At 35.2% G+C, this 21,954-nt stretch overlaps 1 long non-coding RNA gene and 1 other non-coding gene across 2 annotated transcripts in view; one reads left to right on the forward strand and one right to left on the reverse strand.

The window, feature by feature from the left end:
* LOC135209551 (uncharacterized) overlaps positions 1-21,954 on the forward strand; it is a 127,532-nt gene that overhangs the window by 33,010 nt on the left and 72,568 nt on the right. The window lies entirely within an intron of this gene.
* On the reverse strand, positions 9,511-9,594 carry Trnal-uaa (transfer RNA leucine (anticodon UAA)). The gene has a single exon. It is a non-coding gene; the product is annotated as a tRNA-Leu (tRNA).

Raw genomic sequence — 21,954 nt, forward strand, 5'->3', positions numbered from 1 at the left:
ATATATATAAATGGGTGTGTGTTTTGTGTGATTGTACATAATATGCATACACACACACATTATATATATATATATATATATATATATATATATACATATATATATATATATATATATGTATATATATATATATATATATATATATATATATATATATATATATATATATATATATAACATATATGTATTATGAATAACTTGATCACGAAGAATATAAAACGTGATGCTATGTATAAATAAAGGTTTTTTTTGCCACGAAGGGAAAAATGAAAAAGCGAGATAGTCAAGTACTTTCGGTCCTGTTCTGACCCAACAGGACCGAAAGTACTTGGCTATCTCGCTTTTTCATTTTTTCCTTCGTGGCAAAAAACCTTTATATATATATATATAATATATATATATATATATATATATATATATATATATATATATATATATATATATATATATATATATAATTTCATGCTGTAAGAAAGTTAAAAAAAGAAAAGAAGAAAAAACTGAAGATAAATAAAATTCCATGGAAAGGAAGAAAGAACTTGAATAATAATCATCCCATCATCTTATCTCTCTCTCTCTCTCTCTCTCTCTCTCTCTCTTTACCTCCGGGCAATAAGAACGTATCACATGTCCCGATGACGTCAATGGTTCCTCCAAAGGGACCCTTGGTTCCTGCCACTTTTGGGCGGGAAAATACCCAATCGCGGGGGGGTGCGGGGGGTGGCTGGGTTAAGGTTACACTTCGGCATCACCTTTCACCTCTCTACAGGGAGCGGTTTCGTTCTCTCTTATAAGCCAGTATTTCTCGAGAATTAGCTTGAGTTATGGGTGATTTGTATATAAATCTATATTGTAGTTTTGTCATGTAGCAGAGAATTTCGTAGCTTTGATATTTTCTGGCTCATAAGCCAGTATTTCTCGATTATGTTTGATGTTTTGTGAGAGTCGCTTGATTTGCGTGCGATCTGTATATGCACATATATTGCCGTTTTGTTATATGCATGAGATTTCCGTAGCTTTCATGTAAGGGAAGAATTTATATCCTCTTTCTTAGGTTCATGAAACCTACTTATTTACTATTATTATTTTTTATTCTTTTTTCGAGAATCAAAGCCACAGTTTTGCATTAGTACAAATATATTTAGAAATACATTTGTACCCATACATAACTGTGCATTTGGTTCTATATTTGAAGACTCATGTTACTAAGAGTATTTATTATTATTATTATTATTATTGTTATTATTAATAATAATAATAATAATAATAATAATAATAATAATAATAATAATAATAAGAATGTACATTTGAAACAAGTCACAGAAGGTGATAGGAAGTGCGCAAGAAGACCAGTTGTTATACAAAAAAAAGAAAAAAAGATGAATGAATACATTAATGAATATTCAAATGCTGGCCTTGGCCCGTGTGTGTGTTTAAAACGAATCAACAATTCCTCTCATGAAGTAGGAAAAATTCTAATGCGATGAGAAGGAAGAATCATCTCTCGAGAAATGGATGATTTGATGGAGCTATACTCATCAGCAGGGATATCACCTTTAGACCCCCCCTTCCCCTCACCTCCCCCTCCTTCCCTACCCCCCCCCCCCCCAGCACCCCTGGGGGAGTAAACACAGCCTCGTCCCTGACGGAACTGATCCAAACAAGTTTATGCAGCCGGGAACTTTAGACAGCAGCATTTACATACAGTATTATATTACGGAGTCCTATCGTATTATGGAGTCCTTTTCATCCTTCGCCGGAATGCGGATGTGACTATGGACGTCACTTACGCATCCTTGTCTCCTTGGGTGGGCCTCGCGCAGTCGCCGCGTCACTTATACGCTCTGTGCCATATCACCTTCCACGCGTAAGAAGATATTCGAGAACTTCAGGCCAAGTTGGATGGCCGGAAGAAGAATGCACTCACATGAAAACAGTGACGTCATCTGCTTAGGTTGGCCGGCTCAGGCTGACTCTAGATTCCTGCAGAGCACTGGCGCCTTTATGTAAGACTTTGGGCGCAGATGCTTCTTCGACTTGGCACTTTCTAGAAGAAAGAGGCGCTGGTTTTATTGGCTGTCATGGTAGTCCGTACCCACTACGATCGCTCGTAGGAAATGTGCTCGATTTGCTGGGCGTTGCTTAATCACTGAACCTCGTTAATAATGGAAATACTACTCATAGTACCTTGGTGTCATTTGAAAGCTGTTGAATCTTACGGAATGAAGTTGCTATTTAGGCAGTGTTTTTACACTACACACTCACAAATATGAGTATTCTTTAGTAGAGTTTACAGAGTATTCTCTTATGCTGTGGGACCGAGTACCATCAAGGCATAGTTTGAATACACTATTCTTTCTAAAGCATAAAAGTTTTATCATGGTACCCGTACTGTACTGGGAAACCAGGTGATGTTGTGACTGACTGTACCCCAGAAAAGTCATTGAGAAAACCTAAGTCGAAGTTAAAGTCTTTTGGCTAATTAGGATACTGCAGAGAGAAGTCCACAAATTAAGAAAAAAAATCACACGGAATTTTGATGTGCCGTTGCAGCGGCAAGATGTAACTAACATCTGGAATGAAACCTGACGCGAACAGGTTGCTAAGTTAGGTTTGAAATATAAAGACATGGAAGCCCTTTCGTGGTGCCCCTTCTCCTTCAGGGTCTCCTCCATGTGACCTTCATATACTCAAGGGGCCTCTCATCATCCTTCAAGCCCTCCTCTGGAGGCTTGTACACCCCGTGCCCCCCCCCCCCCCCCCGTGCCCTTTTTGAATCCAGGGCATTATCAGTGTAATTTTAGAGGGGGAGGGAGCAAGGGAGGAAGAATGTGGAAGTGAGGAAGTTCGGGGATGAAAAATTGGCAATTGAGGAGATAGATTTAAAAAAATAAAATTGACAAAAACTGGGAGGGGAGGCAATCTAGAGGGGCCAGAAGGAAGGTTGAGGGTTGAAGTAGAAGGTTTATGAAGAATAGTAATAATAATAATAGACAAAAGCAACCACAATTAAGTCCTCGTTTCAGGAATGAATAGAGCAATTACTGTCGGTCGTCATCCGGTCTCCTGTCACCAGCCGCAAACATTTTCTATTCCGTCGGTGAAGTCGTGAGTGCAATTCCACGGTTATGTTTCGACTTGCTGTCAGCATTATCCAACGCCTTTGCAAACCTTATCTTAACCTTGTTTGGGTAGTATGGCCATTTTTATGTACTTCTGTTGGACCGTATTCAAGAACTTGTCATTTTTAATAACTGGGTATGTTGTGGTCAGTAAACGTCTATCTAAATTCCTATCTATCTGTCTGTCTGAGTATCATCTGTCTGCCTGCCTGTCTGTGTTGACAGGGAGGTGAAGTATTTCGTCTGGTCTTGGAGAGTCGCCTGTATACAAGAAATACTTCTCAGAGTAAATTAACTATTTGCAGCCTTATATGTCTGACCCGTATTACCTGAAACGTTAAATTTCTGAAGATTCAATTTACAGTATAATTAATAAGTGACCCTTTTTCTTCTTGGATTTCTCAAGAAGCAAACCCACTGTCATGGGATTATAGTGAAAATTGCCCCTTTGCTGAATGATGCTACAGAAAAACGTCTGTGTTGCCACATGAATACATCCATACACACATATATACATATATGTGTGTGATATACGTATAAGTTTGTTGTATTAACGATAGAAAAATATTGATGAAAATAAACAGAATTAAAATGATGCTAAAACAACAGGTAATGATATTCATTGATTTATGCCAGTTGTAAATATTCATTTATATTTACGAGCAACTTAGCAAAACATAAAAAGTACTAAGGAATGATAAGAAGAGGCAGTGAGAGAGAGAGAGAGAGAGAGAAGAAAAACGATCAACTTCCCGGATGGCCGATGCAAAGCAAACAAACACTTATACACTGACCTAATATATATATAGATATCGATGCCTGACACAAACAAAGACGTTTTATGACCAGCCACGAACGAACGAAGGTTGCTGCTGTCGTACGCGAACATTCCGGATGGCTAAAGTCCGACGACTTTGTAGCTGTCCCCTCCTAATCTCCTAAACAGACCACGTCATTGCCTGAACAGACATAGCACTGTCTGGGTGGCACCATGAATGAATAAGACCGAGAATAAGGATGCGGCCTGGCACCAATGTCTGTCTGTGTGGCACTCTTTTACTACAAAGAGAGATAGAGAAAGAGAGAGTTATTTTCGCGTGAAGGCTTCATAATTGTGTCCGTTCATGTCTACTAAAACTTTTGTGAACAGATGTTTCAACGAGCAACATAACCAGAGAGAGAGAGAGAGAGAGAGACGAGAGATGGAGAGAAAGAGAGAGAGAGAGAGAGAGAGAGAGAGAGAGAGAAAGAGAGAGAGAGAGAGAGAAAGAGAGAGAGAAAGAGAAAGTGCCAGTGCCATGAATCACTCCCTCCTCAACGTCTGGGATAAACATCAGAGAACGAGAGGCATCGCATTACTGGGGGATATATAAGAGCCTTTTTAAGCTTTATTATAGGCCCCCCCCCTTCTTCTTCCATCCCCTCTATCCCCCTCCCCCCTCACCCTAATACACCCTTGTTATAACCCCCACCCCTTCACGACTGTAGATTGTGTCCGTTTGCATGACCGGTTATGCTTACGTCAAGGAATAAATTGCATTGTGTGTGTATGACGCATTTCATTGTTATGCTCTCTCTCTCTCTCTCTCTCTCTCTCTCTCTCTCTCTCTCTCTCTCTCTCTCTCAGGTGTTTTGCTCATTGAACATTTGTTCACAAACAGTTTCAGGAGACATTGATTGATTGATTGATTGTGAGCTATCTGGCGTCACAACAGTTTCAGGAGACATAAACGGACGCAGAATTATGAAGCTTTCACGTGAAAATAACTCTCTCTCTCTCTCTCTCTCTCTCTCTCTCTCTCTGTCACAGCCTTTGGAAAATGGGACAACAGCCAGTCATGAATTAATTTATTTCGTACTGAACAAGACTTTACGGGTTCCTGCGGTGATGCCCTAACTTTCATAGTACAGGAAAGAGGTTAATTGAGTGCAGAGATGCGGCAACTTGCAGAAATTATACACCTGCGTTTGTTACCATCACCTGAAGTAAGTTTGTGAAGGCTTCAGTCTTTTGTTATTGTGATCAGGATGCTTAGCTATGGCCTGCTGGCTTAGCTGGTCCTTAAAAAACTTAGGTCACAACGCAGTGTGATAAACTTATGTCATAACGTAGTGTCATAAACGTAGGTCACAATGCAGTGTCATGAACTTAGGTCACAACGCAGTCTCATAAACTTGTGTCAAAAGGCAGTGTCATAAATTTAGGTCACAATGTAGTGTCATAAACTTAGGTCACAACTTATGTCACAACGCAGTGTCATAAACTTAGGTCACAACGCAGTGTCATAAACTAAGGTCAAAACGCAGTGTCATAAACTTAGGTCACAACTTATGTCGCAACGCAGTGTCATAAACTTAGTTCATAACGCAGTGTCATACAGTTCTTGGTTACCAAAAAGTCACCTCATACAATTATGATAATTTTAGATAATAATAATGTTATTGAATAAAATGGAACATACAGATAGGCTAACTATGAACAAATCAGACTCATATGAAAATGAAGTGGAAAGTAAAGAAAAAAAAAAGTCTTATCTTGGAGAAGTTCAGCTTAAATCTGAAAACTTTGGATGGCAACAATCCTCCTGGTGAGGACCCGTATTCCGAAGTCCCCACAACTAGGACATATAGCCTTCAATTGACGTACTGTTAGAAGGACCCATATTTATCCCTGAATGCCGGTGGATGATCAGCCAATCAAAATCTTGATTCCCGGCTGTGCCATCGATTCAGGATCGTAAAGGATCGTTAGAAAGATGTGTCTCCACTTTAAATCTTATGTCCATTACAGATTATGGAGACCCTGAAATATTACATCTCTCGATGGGTAATTTTTATATCAATAGACTATTCAGTGGCATCCAGCCCATTGATTTGAATAAGATGCCCTGTGGCCCATGTTTTGCATTGCTGGAAAGTGTTGCGAGAATCTGCAAATTTGCATTATATCTATATATATATATATATATATATATATATATAATATATATATATATATATACACACACACACACACACACACACACACATCGACCAACAGATTGGGATGCAGTGATCCTTGGGGGAATATTTATATCATCCCAAAGTGAGCTGAAAATTCCTTTTCTTTCTCATGTCGATAGCTGCTCGCTGTTCATGACCCCGTAGGAGGGTAGTGACGAGGTGCACTGTAGGCATTACTTAAGGTTCTTTGCAGCTTGCCATCGGCCCCCCAACCTGCACCCCCCTTTCGTTTCTTTTACTGTACCTCCTTTCATATTCTCTTTCTTCCATCTTACTTTCCACCCTCTCCTAACAATTGATTTATAGTGCGACTGCTTTGAGGTTTTCCTTCTGTTGCACCTTTCAAACCTTACTGTCAATGTCTGCTACAGTGCTGAATGACCTCATAGGTACCAGTGCTTAGCCTTTGGCGTAAATTCTATATTCAGTTCAGTAAGCAGTGGAAAAATATGATCATTTGAAGTGCGCCAGCCTGCAATATAGAATGAATAATTGTAAATTCTATATTCAATTCAGTCCAATTAGCAGTTGAAAAATATAATCATTTGAACTGCACCAGCCTGCAATATATAAAAAGAATAATTTTGTATTCACTAATCTTGACAGCCTGATATCAGTGGCAATCTGTTATCTCGATATCGCTGACAAGTATCCAGACTCGATAAGAGTGAGGTTTAAGGTTTAAGGTCACAGGTTAAACGATAAACCCAACTTTCTCTTCTGTTGTACTTAAAAACCAGCGCTGCTGCTTCTTATTCAACCAGATAAGACGTCTGTTCTCTCCAAGGAAGACAAAGGTTGTGTCACAAACAGTTGGAAACATATCACATGCATATCTCAGACATGTTGAAAAAAGTCAGCGACAGTAAGACCAAGTTTGTGTCATAAACAAGTTGGAAATGTATCATATACATATCTCAGACAAGTTGAAAACAAGTCAGCGACAGTAAAACCAAGTGTGTGTGTCTTAAACAAGTTGGAAACATCACATACATATCTCAGACATGTTGAAACAAGTCAGCGACAGGAATTTGAGGACGAACTTATGGCAAATGCTGGGTAATCGTGTCATGTACTGGTTAGGGTTACCAGTAAGTCTCTTGACTTGTTTTTAACATATTTGTGATGTGCATGTGATAAGTTGCCTACATGTGTTTATTACATGGTTTATGAATAATCTTCTTGTTGTTCTGGGCTGGGGGGAGGGGGTAGCAAAGACTAAAAAAGGTCTTAAAGAGGTTTTTTGCATTGATTAAAGGTACCAAAATTTTAGGATTGGATATTTAGGATATATTTATTAGAATGAAAATGTTAAAAGTAAATAGTGTGCATGTTAAACAATGCAGAAAAAAATTATTTTAACAAAATATAACTTATTTATTTTAATTTTCGTTGGAGAAACAAGGCTCTATTTGACCTTAGATTTTAGCACATTTTAATTTACATTAAGAATATAATGCTTACAACTTACGCATGAGGGGAAAATCTGGCAAGCGTCCCGTGTAAGCTGGAGGCTGGATCACGCCTTGTTTGTTCAAATTGATATTAGATATTAAGATACCCAACTATATAAGTTTAAATTCCGTAGGATGATTGTTAGCAATGTGAATTGATATAGAAGAAACTAGGATGTGAACAAATCATGTCCACTTTTATATAATGCTCAGTTTCATTCCTGGAATTTGTATGAATTAGCGACCTTGGCCTTTCGTGAATTCCACGTGCGCTTTGATTTGAAACTTTTATTTGTTTATGTATTTATTTTTTGTTAATGAGACAAATCAGAAAAGTTTACGAAAAATAAACTTTTCTGTTTGCAGTGAAAAATATTTGCTAGCAGTATTTATAATGAAGACTTGACATTCGGAATAGAATATAATTGATAGAAATGTCTCCCCGATGGCATTACATTCTTGAAACTTCATAAAAAAAAAATTTAATTTTTTTGTCAGGAAAGTAGGCAGAAATTGTGTAAAATCTTCAATACTTGTTTCAGTAGTCAATAAGAAAGACGAAATATACAAATATTTCTAGGTATGGGTTTTCACTCCACTGCTTTTGCTTAATCTGTGACGTTTTTCATATTTTCAGATAAAGGTGGAGTCTCTTAGAAAACCTGGTCGTTGGTGAACGAGTGTGTGTTTAGTAGCTTAACCTCTTTATCAGTAATCTTATATGAGATATTAAATCATGTACTGATAAACTCGCCTTATCTTTCAGTAATGGATTTTCCGAGTAGTAAGTTTTGGGTTTATATGTGGAACCCCTCCGTTTTCTTCCGTATATATTCTAGCATGTTGCATGGAAATATTATATATGTCCACATCTGCCTGACAGGTTCCAGTTGTGTGTGGTTAGCTTTCCAGTTACTGCAGTAAGAGAAGTTTTGTGTGTGTGTGTGTGTGTGTGTGTGTGGACACCTATGATGAACCTTTTCTGCGAATCTGAGCACTCTGCCTTTGAAGTAAGGCAGCAACACGCATTTTGAACTTTTGTTCTGTTGGATTTGGCATACTAGGCTTGTTTACTTTAGGTGAGGGTGTCAGGAAAAGGAAGGGCTGTCTTTCCTGGCCTTGATTATCGAGTGGAAGACTGAATTAGGTTTCAGGGTGTCTATGAGATTCTTTTTCTTGCCTCTCATGCTCCTCTGATGGCAGTGAAGTTGTCATTCATGGATCTGACATAGTCATATCTTCACAGTGACTATACATTTTGGCAAAGATTTAGGAAAGGTTGATTCCTGTAGTTGTACATAATGTTCTAGTGTTCCCTGTTATGTAGTGGACCAACGTGAAGGATCATTAGTTCCTTTGCATTTTAAAACATCCCTCCAAAGCATTAGCTTTATGCGGGTATAAATGACCACACAAATGCTCTAAATGGTCTTGTCAGAAACATGGACTTTGGATGGGTTTCAGAACTTGATATAAACAGAACTGGATATAAACAGAGGTTTCTGGACTTTGATGGGTTTCAGAACTTGATATAAACAGAACTGGATATAAACAGAGGTTTCTGGACTTTGATGGGTTTCTGGACTTTGGATGGGGTTTTCAGGAAAACTTGGAATATTCAAAACCGAACCTGGATATAAACCAGAGGTTTTACTGGACTTTGATGGGTTTCTGGGCTTTGATGGGTTTCAGAACTTGATATAAACAGAAACTGGATATAAACGAGGTTTCTGGACTTGATGGGTTTCTGGGACTTTCGAAGGGTTTCAGAACTTTAAACAGAATTGGATATATAAACAGAGGTTCTGGACTTTGAGGTGTTTCAGGACTTGATACAAAGAGAAGAACTGAATTCGGTTTTGCCAGATACCGTGTTCGAGCCCTACACCAACGAGTGCCATCGAAAAACAAGTGAAAAAAACACTTAATTCTGTCAGGTGTGGGGTTCGAACCCACGCACTCTCACGAGTACCAGAGCTTAAATCTGGCGCCTTAGACCACTCGGCCAACCTGACACCTGTCTCCCTTGCCTCAGGCCAAGTGCCAATATTGTCTGTTCCTGGCCAATGACTAATGACGTATCCTCGAAAGGGCTCTTGAAGCATTCTTAAGACTATACAAGTGTTTATTTCGTACCATTGTGATGACGTATCTCCCAAGGAACTTATTTTCTTTTTCCACCCAGCTACCTGACTGCATCTCTCTCTCTCTCTCTCTCTCTCAGAGAATTTCTCAGTTATAAAATAACACTCTCCCCTCTTTCTCTCTCACTCTCTCATCAGTATATTTCGTTTTTTCTTTAAATTGTAACATGCTATACTCTCTCTCTCTCTCTCTCTCTCTCTCTCTCTCTCTGTCATGCAAACTCTTTATCAGCCAATCAATAATTATTTTTCTTATAAACCTCGTCTTCTGACAATGAATAATTAATTTCAACACTCCATTGTCGAATACACTCTACACTTGATTCCATTTCATAAAATGAACATATATATATTTTTATTATAATGATATAGTATATATATATATATATATATATTCTATATATATCTATATATATATATATGTATATATATATATTTAAAATATATCTATAATATATATATATCATAATATGCTATTCATTTTTGGGGAGGGTTCTCGTTAATTGTAGAAGAAAACGGTCCATATGCTATAGGGAGTTTCGTGGCGTTTCTATTTGTCTACTTGCATTTCCATTCATTTTCATGTTCACTGGCATGGTATAGTTTTTGTAATGGCTGTCAAAAATGTTTGTTTGGTTTGATATAGTTTTATGTAATGACTGTCAAAACTGTTTTTTTAGGTTTGGTTTGGTATTGTTTATGTATTGGCTGTAAAGAGTGTTTGTTTGGTTTGGTATAGTTTTATGGAATGACTGTCAAAACTGATTGTTTTTTTTAGGTTTGGTTTGGTATAGTTTATGTATTGGCTGTAAAACTGTGTGTTTTGTTTTGTTTTGTTTGTTTGGTTTGGTATAGTTTATGTAATGGCTGTAAAAACTGTTTGTTTGGTTTGGTATAGTTTATGTGATGGCTGTCAAAACGGTTTGTCTTTTTAGGGTTGGTTTGGTATAGTTTATGTAATGGCTCTAAAAACTGTTTGTTTTGTTTGTTTGGTTTGGTATAGTTTATGTAATGGCTGTAAAAACTGTTTGTTTTGTTTGTTTGGTTTGGTATAGTTTATGTAATGGCTGTAAAAACTGTTTGTTTTGTTTGTTTGGTATGGTATAGATTTTGTAATGGCTGGTAAAACATGTATGCTTAGTTTGTTTGTTTTGGTATAGTTTTTGTAATGGTTGTAAAAACTGTTTGTTTGTTTTGGTATAATTTTTGTAATGGCTGTAAAAACATGTTTGTTTTGTTTGTGTGTTTTTTTTTTTTTTTTTTGCTGTTACTTAGTTGTACAGTAAAGGTTATAAATTTTATTGTTATTAACATTCTTAGCTTAGGGTTTTTATATTTGATTGAATCCTTGTTATGGTTGCTGTTAATCTGTCATTGATTGATTTATTGAATAATGTACAAACAAGGTAGAATATAACAGTCGCATCTAAGCAACGTTGCTATTGCTTGAATATAAATTACATCATGTTGTTTTGCAATATTTATATGAATTAGATTATGTTGATTTATATTATTTAAGTGAATTACATTATGTTGCTTTGCATTAAGTAAGATGAATTACATTATGTTGCTTTGCATTAAGTAAGATGAATTACATTATGTTGCTTTGCATTACGTAAGATGAATTACATTATGTTGCTTTACATTTTTTTTGTTTTATGGTTTTGATCGTTAAACGTGGTGGTCATTGCTTGTACACTATCTGTACAACACACAGAATCAGTGTATATAGAAACAGCGTGCTTCGTCTATAGCGGAATGTTTTTTTTTTTATCATAGGATTTGGCGAATTACGATGTAGCGATGTCCTTGAAGAATATTCTGTATTCTGATGCATATATATATATATATATATGCATATCCATATGTATATATACATACACACATATGAATTTCTTGGTTTATGTTTTTAATTTGTAGTAAACCTTCTTATCTCTTTAGCTAATGCTATGTCTTTGCACAAAAGAAATTTCCCAGAAAAGCAAGAACGCACCAAACCTGAAAGTTTCAATTAAAAACAGGAAATTTCAAGTTCGTGTTACAGAATATCTCTTTCAGTAAATAGGGAGCGTTCGATGCGCGATCACACAGAGTGTACAAACCCACCCGGTCATTCATTCAGGTGATCAAAGAGTTGTAGAATCAGCGAGTAGAATTTATGTATCACCCCGCTTTGACAGCTCATCTCATATGGCGTCTGCTGAGCTCAGCACAGTCGAGGGTAGCCGAGCTCAGGCCTCGGGGAGTTAGTCTTCCCTCAAGAAGAGCCGAGTGAAATTTATTTGAAAATTCTTTTTTCGGTAAACTCAGATGACTTCCTTCTTTTTAAAAGTTCTTGTTGGTAGACTTCCTTCTTTTTAAAAGTTCTTGCCAGTAGACTTCCTTCTTTTTAAAAGTTCTTGCTGGTAGACTTCCTTCTTTTTAAAAGTTCTTGTTGGTAGACATTCCATTGCTTTTTACAAAAGTTCTTGTTAGGGTAGACTTCCTTCTTCTTTTTAACAAAAGTTCTTGTTGTAGGTTAGACTTTCACCTTCTTTTTAAAAAGTTCTTAGCCAGTAGACTTCCTTCTTTTTAAAAGTTCTTGTTGGTAGACTTCCTTCTTTTTAAAAGTTCTTGTTGGTAGACTTCCTTCTTTTTAAAAGTTCTTGCTGGTTTTAAAAAGGAATTCCTTCCTTTATTAAAAGTTCTTGTTGCCGGTAGAACTTCCTTTTTTAAAAGTTCTTGTTGGTAGACTTCCTTCTTTTTAAAAGTTCTTGCCAGTAGACTTCCTTCTTTTTAAAAGTTCTTGTTGGTAGACTTCCTTCTTTTTAAAAGTTCTTGCTGGTAGACTTCCTTCTTTTTAAAAGTTCTTGTGGTAGGGAATCCTTCCTTTTTAAAAGTTCTTGTTGGTTTTTAAAAGACTTAGGCCCTTTTTAAAAGTTATTGTTGGTAGAACTTCCTTCTTTTAAAAAGTTACTTGCTTGGTAGGACTTCCTTCTTTTTAAAATGTTCTTGTTGGTTAGACTTCGTTCTTTTAAAAAAAGTTCTTGTTGGTAGACTGCCTTCTTTTTAAAAGTTACTGTGGCTGGTAGACTTCATTCTTTTTAAAAAGTTCTTGGGGGCAGTAGACTTCCTTTTTTTTTAAAAAGTTCTTGGCTGGTAGACTTCCTTCTTTTAAAAAGTTTCTTGCTGGTAGACTTCCTTCTTTAAAAAGGTCTTGGCCATAACTTCCTTTTTTTAAAAGTTCTTGCTGGTAGACTTCCTTCTTTTCAAAAGTTCTTGCTGGTAGACTTCCTTCTTTTTAAAAGTTCTTGCTGGTAGACTTCCTTCTTTTTAAAAGTTCTTGCCAGTAGACTTCCTTCTTTTTAAAAGTTCTTGCTGGTAGACTTCCTTCTTTTTAAAAGTTCTTGCCAGTAGACTTCCTTCTTTAAAGATCTTGCGGGTAGACGTCTTCTTTTTAAAAAGTTCTTGCTGGGAACTTCCTGTCTTTTTTAAAGTTCTTGCTGGTAGACTTCCGTCTTTTAAAAGTTTTTGCCATAGACTTCCTTCTTTTTAAAAGTTCTTGTTGGTAGACTTCCTTCTTTTTAAAAGTTCTTGTTGGTAGACTTCCTTCTTTTTTTAAAAGTTTACTTGTGGTAGACTTTCCTTCTTTTTTAAAGTACTTGTTGGTAGACTTCTTCTTAAATTTTAAAAGTACTTGCTGTAGACTTCTTCTTTTTTAAAAGTTCTTGTTGTAGACTTCCGTTCTTTTTAAAAGGTTTTCTTAAAAATTGTTGGCCATAGACTTCCTTCTTTTTAAAGAAAAGTTCTTTTGCCAGTAGACCTTCTTTCTTTTTTAAAAGTTCTTGTTGTAAGACTTCTTCTTTTTTAGTTCCTAGGTAGACTTCCTTCTTTTTAAAAAGTGTTCTTTTTTGTTTTGCCAGTAGACTTTCTTCTTTTAAAAGTTCTTGTTGGTCAGACTTCCTTCTTTTTAAAAAAGTTCTTGTTGTAGACTTCTTCTTGTTTTTTTTAAAGTACTTAAAGGTTCTTTGGTAGACTTCCTTCTTTTTAAAAGTTTCTTGTTGGTAGACTTCCTTCTTTTTAAAGTCTTAACCCTTTTTTTGTTTGGTAGATTCCTTTCTTTTTTTAAAGTTCTTTTGTGGTAGACTTCCTTCTTTTTAAAAGTTCTTGCCAGTAGACTTCCTTCTTTTTAAAAGTTCTTGTTGGTAGACTTCCTTCTTTTTAAAAGTTCTTGCCAGTAGACTTCCTTCTTTTTAAAAGTTCTTGCCAGTAGACTTCCTTCTTTTTAAAAGTTCTTGCCAGTAGACTTCCTTCTTTTTAAAAGTTCTTGTTGGTAGACTTCCTTCTTTTTAAAGTTTTGTTTGGAGACTTCCTTCTTTTTTAAAAGTTTCTTGTGGTAGACTTCCTTCTTTTAAAAAAGTTTTCTTTGCAGTAGACTTCCTTCTTTTAAAAAGTTTTCTTGTTGGTAGATTCTTCTTTTAAAGTTCTTGCAGGTAGACTTCTTCTTTTTTAAAGTTTCTTGCTTGTAGACTTCTTCTTTTTAAAGTTCTTGCAGTAGACTTCCTTCTTTTTAAAAGTTTCTTGGTTTGTTAGACTTCCTTCTTTTTAAAAGTTCTTGCAGTAGACTCCTTCTTTTTAAAAAGTTTACTTTGTTGGTAGACTTCCTTCTTTGTTTTTTAAAAGTTCTTGCTAGGTTTAGACTTCCTTCTTTTTAAAACAAAAAGGTTATATTTCCTTGCAGTGGATCCTTCCTTTTTTAAAGTTCTTGCCAGTAGACTTCCTTCCTTTAAAGTTCTTGCCGGTGACTTCTTTTTTTTAAAAAAGTTCTTGTGGAGACTTCCTTCTTTTTAAAAGTTCTTGCCGTGGTAGGACTTCCTTCTTTTTAATTTTTAAAAGTTCTTGTTGTAGGACTTGCTTCTTTTTTAAAAGTTCTTGTGGCCATAGACTTCCTTCTTTTAAAAGTTCTTGGTAGATTTCCTTCTAAAATTTTTGTGACTTCCTTCTTTTAGTTCCGGTTCTTTTTGTAAGACTAAAGTGGTTTGTTGTAGACTTCCTTCCTTTTTTTTTTAAAAGTTCTATGCTGGTTAGATCCTTTCTTTTCAAAAGTTCTTGCCAGTAGCTTCCTTCTTTTGTTTTAAAAGTTCTTGTTGGTTGTAGACTTCCGTTTCGCTTTTAAGTTTTTCCAAAAGTTGTTCTTCCTTCTTTTTAAAAGTTCTTGTTGGTAGACTTCCTTCTTTTTAAAAGTTCTTGTTGGTAGACTTCCTTCTTTTTAAAAGTTCTTGCCAGTAGACTTCCTTCTTTTTAAAAGTTCTTGTTGGTAGACTTCCTTCTTTTTTAAAAGTTTCTGCAGTAGACTCCTCTTTTTAAAAGTTCTTGTTTGGTAGACTTCTTCTTTTGTTTTTTTTCCTTGCCCAGTAGACTTCCTTCCTTTTTAAAATTGTTCTTGTTGGTAGACTTCCTTACTTTTCTTTTAAAAGTTCTTGCCAGTAGATTCTGCCCTTTTAAAAAGTTCTTGCTGGGTAGATAACTTTTCCTTTTTTTAAAATTCTTGTTTTTAAAAGGTAGACTTCCCTTCTTTTTAAAAGTTCTTGCAGTAGACTTCCTTCTTTTAAGTTTCTTGTTGGTAGACTTCCTTCTTTTCATAAAGTTTCCCTTGCCAGTAGACTTCCTTCTTTTTAAAATCTTTGTGGTAGACTTCCTTCTTTTTAAAAGTTCTTGCCAGTAGACTTCCTTCCTTTTAAAAGTTCTTGCTGGTAGACTTCCTTCTTTTTAAAAGTTCTTGCCGGTAGACTTCCTTCTTTTTAAAAGTTCTTGCCGGTAGACTTCCTTCTTTTTAAAAGTTCTTTTTGTTCTGCCGTAGACTTCCTTCTTTTTAAAAGTTCTTGCTGGTAGACTTCCTTCTTTTTAAAAGTTCTTGCCAGTAGACTTCCTTCTTTTTAAAAGTTCTTGTTGGTAGACTTCCTTCTTTTTAAAAGTTCTTGCCAGTAGACTTCCTTCTTTTTTAAAAGTTTCTTGCTGGTGACTTCCTCTTCTTTAAAGGTTCTTGCCAGTTTTTTAAAAGACTTCCTTCCTTTAAAAGTTTCTTGGCATAGACTTCCTTCCTTTTTAAAAGTTCCTTGCCAGTTTAAAAAGACTTCCTTCCTTTTAAAAGTTCTTGTTGTAGATCTTCCTTCCTTTTCTTTTAAAAGTTCTTGTTGTAGACTTCCTTCCTTTTTAAAAGTTCTTGCTGGTAGACTTCCTCCTTTTTAAAAGTTCTTGCCAGTAGACTTCCTTCTTTTTAAAAGTTCTTGCCAGTTTTTAAAAAGACTTCCTTCTTTTTAAAGTTCTTGTTTGGTAGGACTTCCTTTCTTTTTAAAAGTTCTTGCTTGGAGAACTTCCTTTCTTTTTAAAAGTTCTTGCCAGGTAGACTTCCTTCTTTTTAAAAGTTCTTGCCGGTAGACTTCCTTCTTTTTAAAAGTTCTTGCCAGTAGACTTCCTTCTTTTAAAAGTTTCTTGTTGGTTAGAACTTCCGGTCCTTTTAAAGACCTATGTTGGTTAGACCTTCCTTTTCACAAAAAAAAAGGTTGATTGCCAGTAGACTTCCTTCTTTTTAAAAGTTCTTGCTGGTAGACTTCCTTCTTTTTAAAAGTTCTTGTTGGTAGACTTCCTTCTTTTTAAAAGTTCTTGCTGGTAGACTTCCTTCTTTTTAAAAGTTCTTGTTGGTAGAACTTCCTTCTTTTAAAATTCTTGCTGGTAGTCTTCTTCTTTTTAAAAAGTTTATTGCCAGTAACTTTCCTTCTTTTTTTAAAGTTCTTGCAGTAGACTTACTTTCTTTTTAAAAGTTCTTGTTGGTAGACTTCCGTTCTTCTTTTAAAGTTTCTTGTTGTTAGACTTCCTTCTTTTTAAGTTCTTTGCCAGTAGACTCCTTCTTTTTAAGTTCCTTGCTGGTTAGACTTACTTCTTTTTAAAAGTTCTTGCCAGTAGAACTTCCTTCTTTTTAAAGTTCGTGCCGGTACACTCCTGTCTTTTAAAATTCTTGCCAGTAGACTTCCTTCTTTTTTAAAGTTCTTGCTGGTAGACGTCTTCTTTTTAAAGTTCCTTGTTGGTAACTTCCCTTTCGTTTTTAAAAGTTCTTGCCAGTAGACTTCCTTCTTTTTAAAAGTTCTTGCCGGTAGACTTCCTTCTTTTTAAAAGTTCTTGCCAGTAGACTTCCTTCTTTTTAAAAGTTCTTGCCATAGAACTTCCTTCCTTTTAAAAGTTCTTGCCGGTAGACTTCCTTCTTTTTAAAAGTTCTTGCTGAGTATACCTTCCTTCTTTTTTAAAAGTTCTTGCCAGTAGACTCCTTCTTTTTAAAGTTTCTTGCCATAGACTTCCTTCTTTTTAAAGTTTCTTGGGCTGGTAGACTTCCTTCTTTTTAAAAGTTTTCTTGCCGGTAGACCTTCCTTCTTTTTAAAAGTCTTGCCGGTAGACTGTCCTTCTTTTTAAAAAGTTCTTGCCAGAAAGATTCTTCCTTTTTTAAAGTTCTGTTGGTAAGACTTCCTTCGTTTCAAAAGGTCTTGCAAGTAGATTCCTTCTTTTTAAAAGTTCTTGCTGGTAGACTTCCTCGTATTTTAAAAGTTTAGCCAGTAGACTTCCTTCCTTTTAAAAAGTTCTTGCAGTAGACTTCCTCTTTTTTTTTGTTTTTAAAAGTTCGTGCAGTAGGACTTCCTTCCTTTTAAAAGTTATGTGGTAGACTTCCGTCTTTTTACAAGTTCTTGTGGTAGACTTCCTCTTTTAAAAGTTCTGCTGGTAGACTTCCTCCTTTTTAAAAGTTCTTGCCAAGTATAGACTTCCTTCTTTTTAAAAGTCTTGACAGTAGACTTCCTTCCCTTTTTTTGTACAAGTCTTGTGGTAGACGTCCATTCTTTTTAAAAGTTCTTGCTGTAGACTTTCCTTCTTTTGTAAAAGTTCTTGACAGTAGACTTCCTTCTTTTTAAAAGTTTCTTGCCAGTAGACTTCCCTACTTGTTAAAAGTTCTTGCTGTATACTTCCTATCTTTTTAAAAAGTTCTTGCTGGTATGACTTCTTCTTTTAAAAGTTCTTGCCATAGACTTCCTTCTTTTAAAATTCTTGTTGTAGACTTCCTTCTTTTTAAAAGTTCTTGCTGGTAGACTTCCTTCTTTTTAAAAGTTCTTGTTGGTAGACTTCCTTCTTTTTAAAAGTTCTTGCCAGTAGACTTCCTTCCTTTTAAAAGTTCTTGTTGGTAACTTCCTTCTTTTCAAAGTTCTTGCAGTGACTTCCTTCTTTTTAAAAGTTTCTTGCTGGTAAGACTTCCCCTTCTTTTAATTCCTTGCCAGTTTTTTAAAAGAACTTCCTTCCTTTTAAAAGTTCTTGGTCCAGTATACTTCCTTCTTTTTAAAAGTTCTTTTGAAAGTTCTTGCCAGTAGACTTCCTTCCTTTTAAAAGGTTCTTTGTTGGTAGACTTACTTCTTTTAAAAGTTCTTGTTTTGTATTACCTTCCTTTCTTTTAAAAGTTCTTGCTTTTAGAACTTTCCTCCTTTTAAAAGTTCTTGCCAGTAGACTTCCTTCTTTTTAAAAGTTCTTGCCAGTAGACTTCCTTCCTTTTAAAAGTTCTTGTTGGTAGACTTCCTTCTTTTTAAAAGTTCCTTGCTGGTTTTTAGAAAACGTCCTTCTTTTTAAAAGTTCTTGCCAGTTAGGAAACGTTCCTTCTTTTTAAAAGTTCCTTGTTCCGGTATTTTACTTTCCTTCTTTTTAAAAGTTCTTGCCGAGTAGACTTCCTTCTTTTTAAAAGTTCTTGTGGTTAGACTTCTTCCCTTTTTAAAAGTTCTTGTGTAGACTTCCTTCTTTTTTTCCAAAGTTCCGTTTTTGCCAAGCAACTTCCTTCTTTTTAAAAAGTTCTTGCTTGGTTAGACTTCCTTCTTTTTAAAAGTTCTTGTTGGTATACCTTCCTTCTTTTAAAAGTTCTTGCTTGGTATAACTTCCTTCTTTCCTTTTTAAAAAGATGTTCTGGTTTGGTTTTAAAGATCTTCCTTCTTTTAAAAAGTTCTTGGCTGGAGACTTTCTTCTTTTTAAAATTTCCTTGCCATTTTTAAACGTCCTTCTTTTTAAAGTTCGTGCCAGTAGAACTTCCTTCTTTTAAAAGTTCTTGTTTGTAGACTTCTTCCTTTTTAAAAGTTCCTTGTTGTTTAGAACTTCCTTCTTTTTAAAAGTTTCTTGCCAGTTAGACTTCCTTCCTTTTTAAAGTTTCTTGCTGGTATGAACTTTCCTTCTTTTTAAAAAAGTTTCTTGCAAGGAGGACTTCCTTCTTTTAAAGGTTCTTGCAGTAGCCCTTCCTTCTTTGTAAAAGTTCCTTGCAGTTTTTAGAAAACTTCCTTTCTTTTAAAAGGTTCTTGCGAGGTAGACTTCCTCGTTTTAAAAAGTTCTTGCCAGGTACCTTCCTTCCTTTTTAAAAGTTCTTGTTGGTAGACTTCCTTCTTTTTAAAAGTTCTTGCCAGTAGACTTCCTTCCTTTTAAAAGTTCTTGTTGGTAGACTTCCTTCTTTTTAAAAGTTCTTGTGTAAGACCTTTTCCTTCCTTTTAAAGTTCTTGCCAGTAGACTTTCCTTCCTTTTTAAAAAATTTCCTTTTGCGGGTTAGACTTCCTTCTTTTTAAAAGTTCTTGTTGGTTTTTAAAGACCTTCCTTCCTTTTAGTTTCTTTTTTGCTTGTAACTTCTTCTTTTTAAAAGTTCTTGTTGGTAGACTTCCTTCTTTTTAAAAGTTCTTGCTGGTAGACTTCCTTCTTTTTAAAAGTTCTTGCCAGTAGACTTCCTTCTTTTTAAAGTTCTTGCCAGTAGACTTCCTTCTTTTTAAAGTTCTTTGGTTGGTAGAACTTCCCTTCCTTTTTTAAAAGTTCTTGTTGGTAGACTTCCTTCTTTTTAAAAGTTCTTGCCAGTAGACTTCCTTCCTTTTAAAAGTTCTTGTTGGTAGACTTCCTTCTTTTTAAAAGTTCTTGCCAGTAGTTTCGTTCTGGTTTGTAAAAAGTTCTTTGCCGTAGACTTCCTTCTTTTTTAAAAGTTCTTGCATAGCCTTCCTTCTTTTTAGTTTCCTTGCTGGAGACTTCCCTTCTTTTTAAAAAGTTTTCTTTTTGTTGGTTTTAAAGACTTCCTCTTTTTAAAAAGTTCTTTTTTGCCAGTAGAAACTTCCCGTTCTTTTTTAAAAGTTCTTGCCGTAGACCTTCCTTCTTTTTAAAGGTTCGTGGGCAAAGGGTAGACTTCCTTCTTTTTAAAAAGTTTCTTGCATAGACTTCCTTCTTTTTAAAAGTTCTTGCCGGTAGCTTCCTCTTTTAAAAGTTTCTTGCGGTAGACTTCCTTCTTTTTAAACGTTTTGCTGTAGACTTCTTCTTTTTAAAAGTTCTTGCCAGTAGACTTCCTTCTTTTAAAAGTTCTTGTTGTTAGACTCTTCTTTGTAAAGTTCTTGCTGTGTAGACTTCCTTTCTTTTTAAAAAATTTCTGCTGGGTTAGACTCCTTCTTTTTAAAAGCTTGCCATTAACTTCCTTCCTTTTTTAAAAAGTTCGTTGCCAGGTTAGACTTTCCTTCTTTTAAAAGTTTCTTTTTGCCATTAAGAACTTCCTTCTTTTTAAAAGTTCTTGCCAGTAAGAACCGCTTCCTTTCCTGTTTTAAAAGGTTCTTGCCAATTAGACTTCCTTCTTTTTAAAAAGTTCTTCGCCAAAAATAGACTTTCCTTCTTTTTAAAAATTTTGTTTCCTTGAAAAACCAGAGGACCTTCCTTTTTTTTAAAAGTTTCTTGCCAGTAGACTTCTTTCCTTTTTAAAAAGTTCTTGCCCAGTAGACTTCCTTCTTTTTAAAAAGTTTTGCCGAAAATTCAGAAAACTTCCACTTTTTAAAAAGTTCTTTGCCAGAGACCTTCCCTTTTTTAAACCTTTTTAAAAGTTCTTTTTGCTTGGTTAGACTTCCTTCTTTTTAAAAGTTCCTTGCCAAAAGGTAAGACTTCCCTTCCTTTGTTCAAAGTTCTTGCCGATTAGCCTTCCCTTCTTTTTTAAAAAGTTCTTGGCTGGAAAAAGTTTTTAAAAACCTTCCTTCTTTTTAAAAAAGTTCTTGCCAGTGACTTCCTTCCTTTTAAACAAAAAGTTCTTGCCAGTTTTTAAAAAGGGACCTTAGACTTCCCCTCTTTTTAAAAGTTCTTGCCTTAAAAGTTAGGACTTCCTTCTTTTTTAAAAATTCTTGCCGGAAAATAGACTTCCTTCCTTTTAAAAGTTCTTTTGCTTGTAGACTTTCCTTCCCTTTTTAAAAAGGTTTTTTTAAAAATTCTTGCCAGTAGAACTTCCTTCTTTTTAAAAAGGTTCTTGCCAGTTTTTATAGAAACCTTCCCTTCCTTTCAAAAAGGTTCCTTGAGGTTTTTAAAAAGAGACTTCCTTCTTTTTAAATAAAGTTTTAAAAATTGACAAAAGGTAGAAAACCTTCCCTTCCTTTTCAAAAGTTCTTGCGGTTTTTGGTTAGACTTCCTTCTTTTTAAAAAGTTCTTCCTTGCAAAGTTAGGACTTCCCCTTGTTCAAAAGTTCTTGCCGGTTAGACTTCCTTCCTTTTTAAAAGTTCTTTTTGCTTGGTTAGACTTCCTTCTTTTAAAACCAGTTTCTTTCTTCCTGCCAAAAAAGTTGTAAGTTTTTTAAAAGTAGACTTCCCTTCCTTTTTAAAAGTTCTTTTTTGTTGGTAGAACTTCCTTCTTTTTAAAAAGTTCTTGCCATAGGACTTCCTTCTTTTTAAAATTTTTAAAAGGATTCTTTTTGTTTGCCGAAAAAGTTAGAACTTCTTTCCTTTTAAAAAGTTTTTAAATTGCTGGTTTTTAAAAAGAACTTCCTTCTTTTTTAAAAAAGCCTTCTTTCAAAACAGTAGACTTCCCTCTTTTTAAAAAGTTCTTGCGGTTAGAAAATAGACTTCCTTCCTTTGTAAAAAGTTCTTGGCCGGTTAGACTTCCCTTCTTTTAAAAGGTTTCTTTGCTGGGTAGAAAACTGCCTTCTTTTTAAAAAGTTCTTGCTTGGTAGAAAAATTCTTCTTTTAAAAGTTCCCTGCTGGTAAAGCTTCCTTCTTTTTAAAAGTTCTTTGGCCGGTAGACTTCCTTCTTTTTAAAAGTTCTTGCTGGTTTTTAAAAGAACTTCCTTCTTTTAAAAAAAGTTCGCGGTAGACTTTTCGTTCTTTTTAAAAAAGTTCTTGCCGGGTTTTTAAAAGACTTCCTTCTTTTTAAAAAAAAACGTGTCAGGTTTGAAACTTTTTTTTTTAT

This window comes from Macrobrachium nipponense, chromosome 38 (assembly GCF_015104395.2).
Source record: "Macrobrachium nipponense isolate FS-2020 chromosome 38, ASM1510439v2, whole genome shotgun sequence".
NCBI lineage: Eukaryota > Metazoa > Arthropoda > Malacostraca > Decapoda > Palaemonidae > Macrobrachium > Macrobrachium nipponense.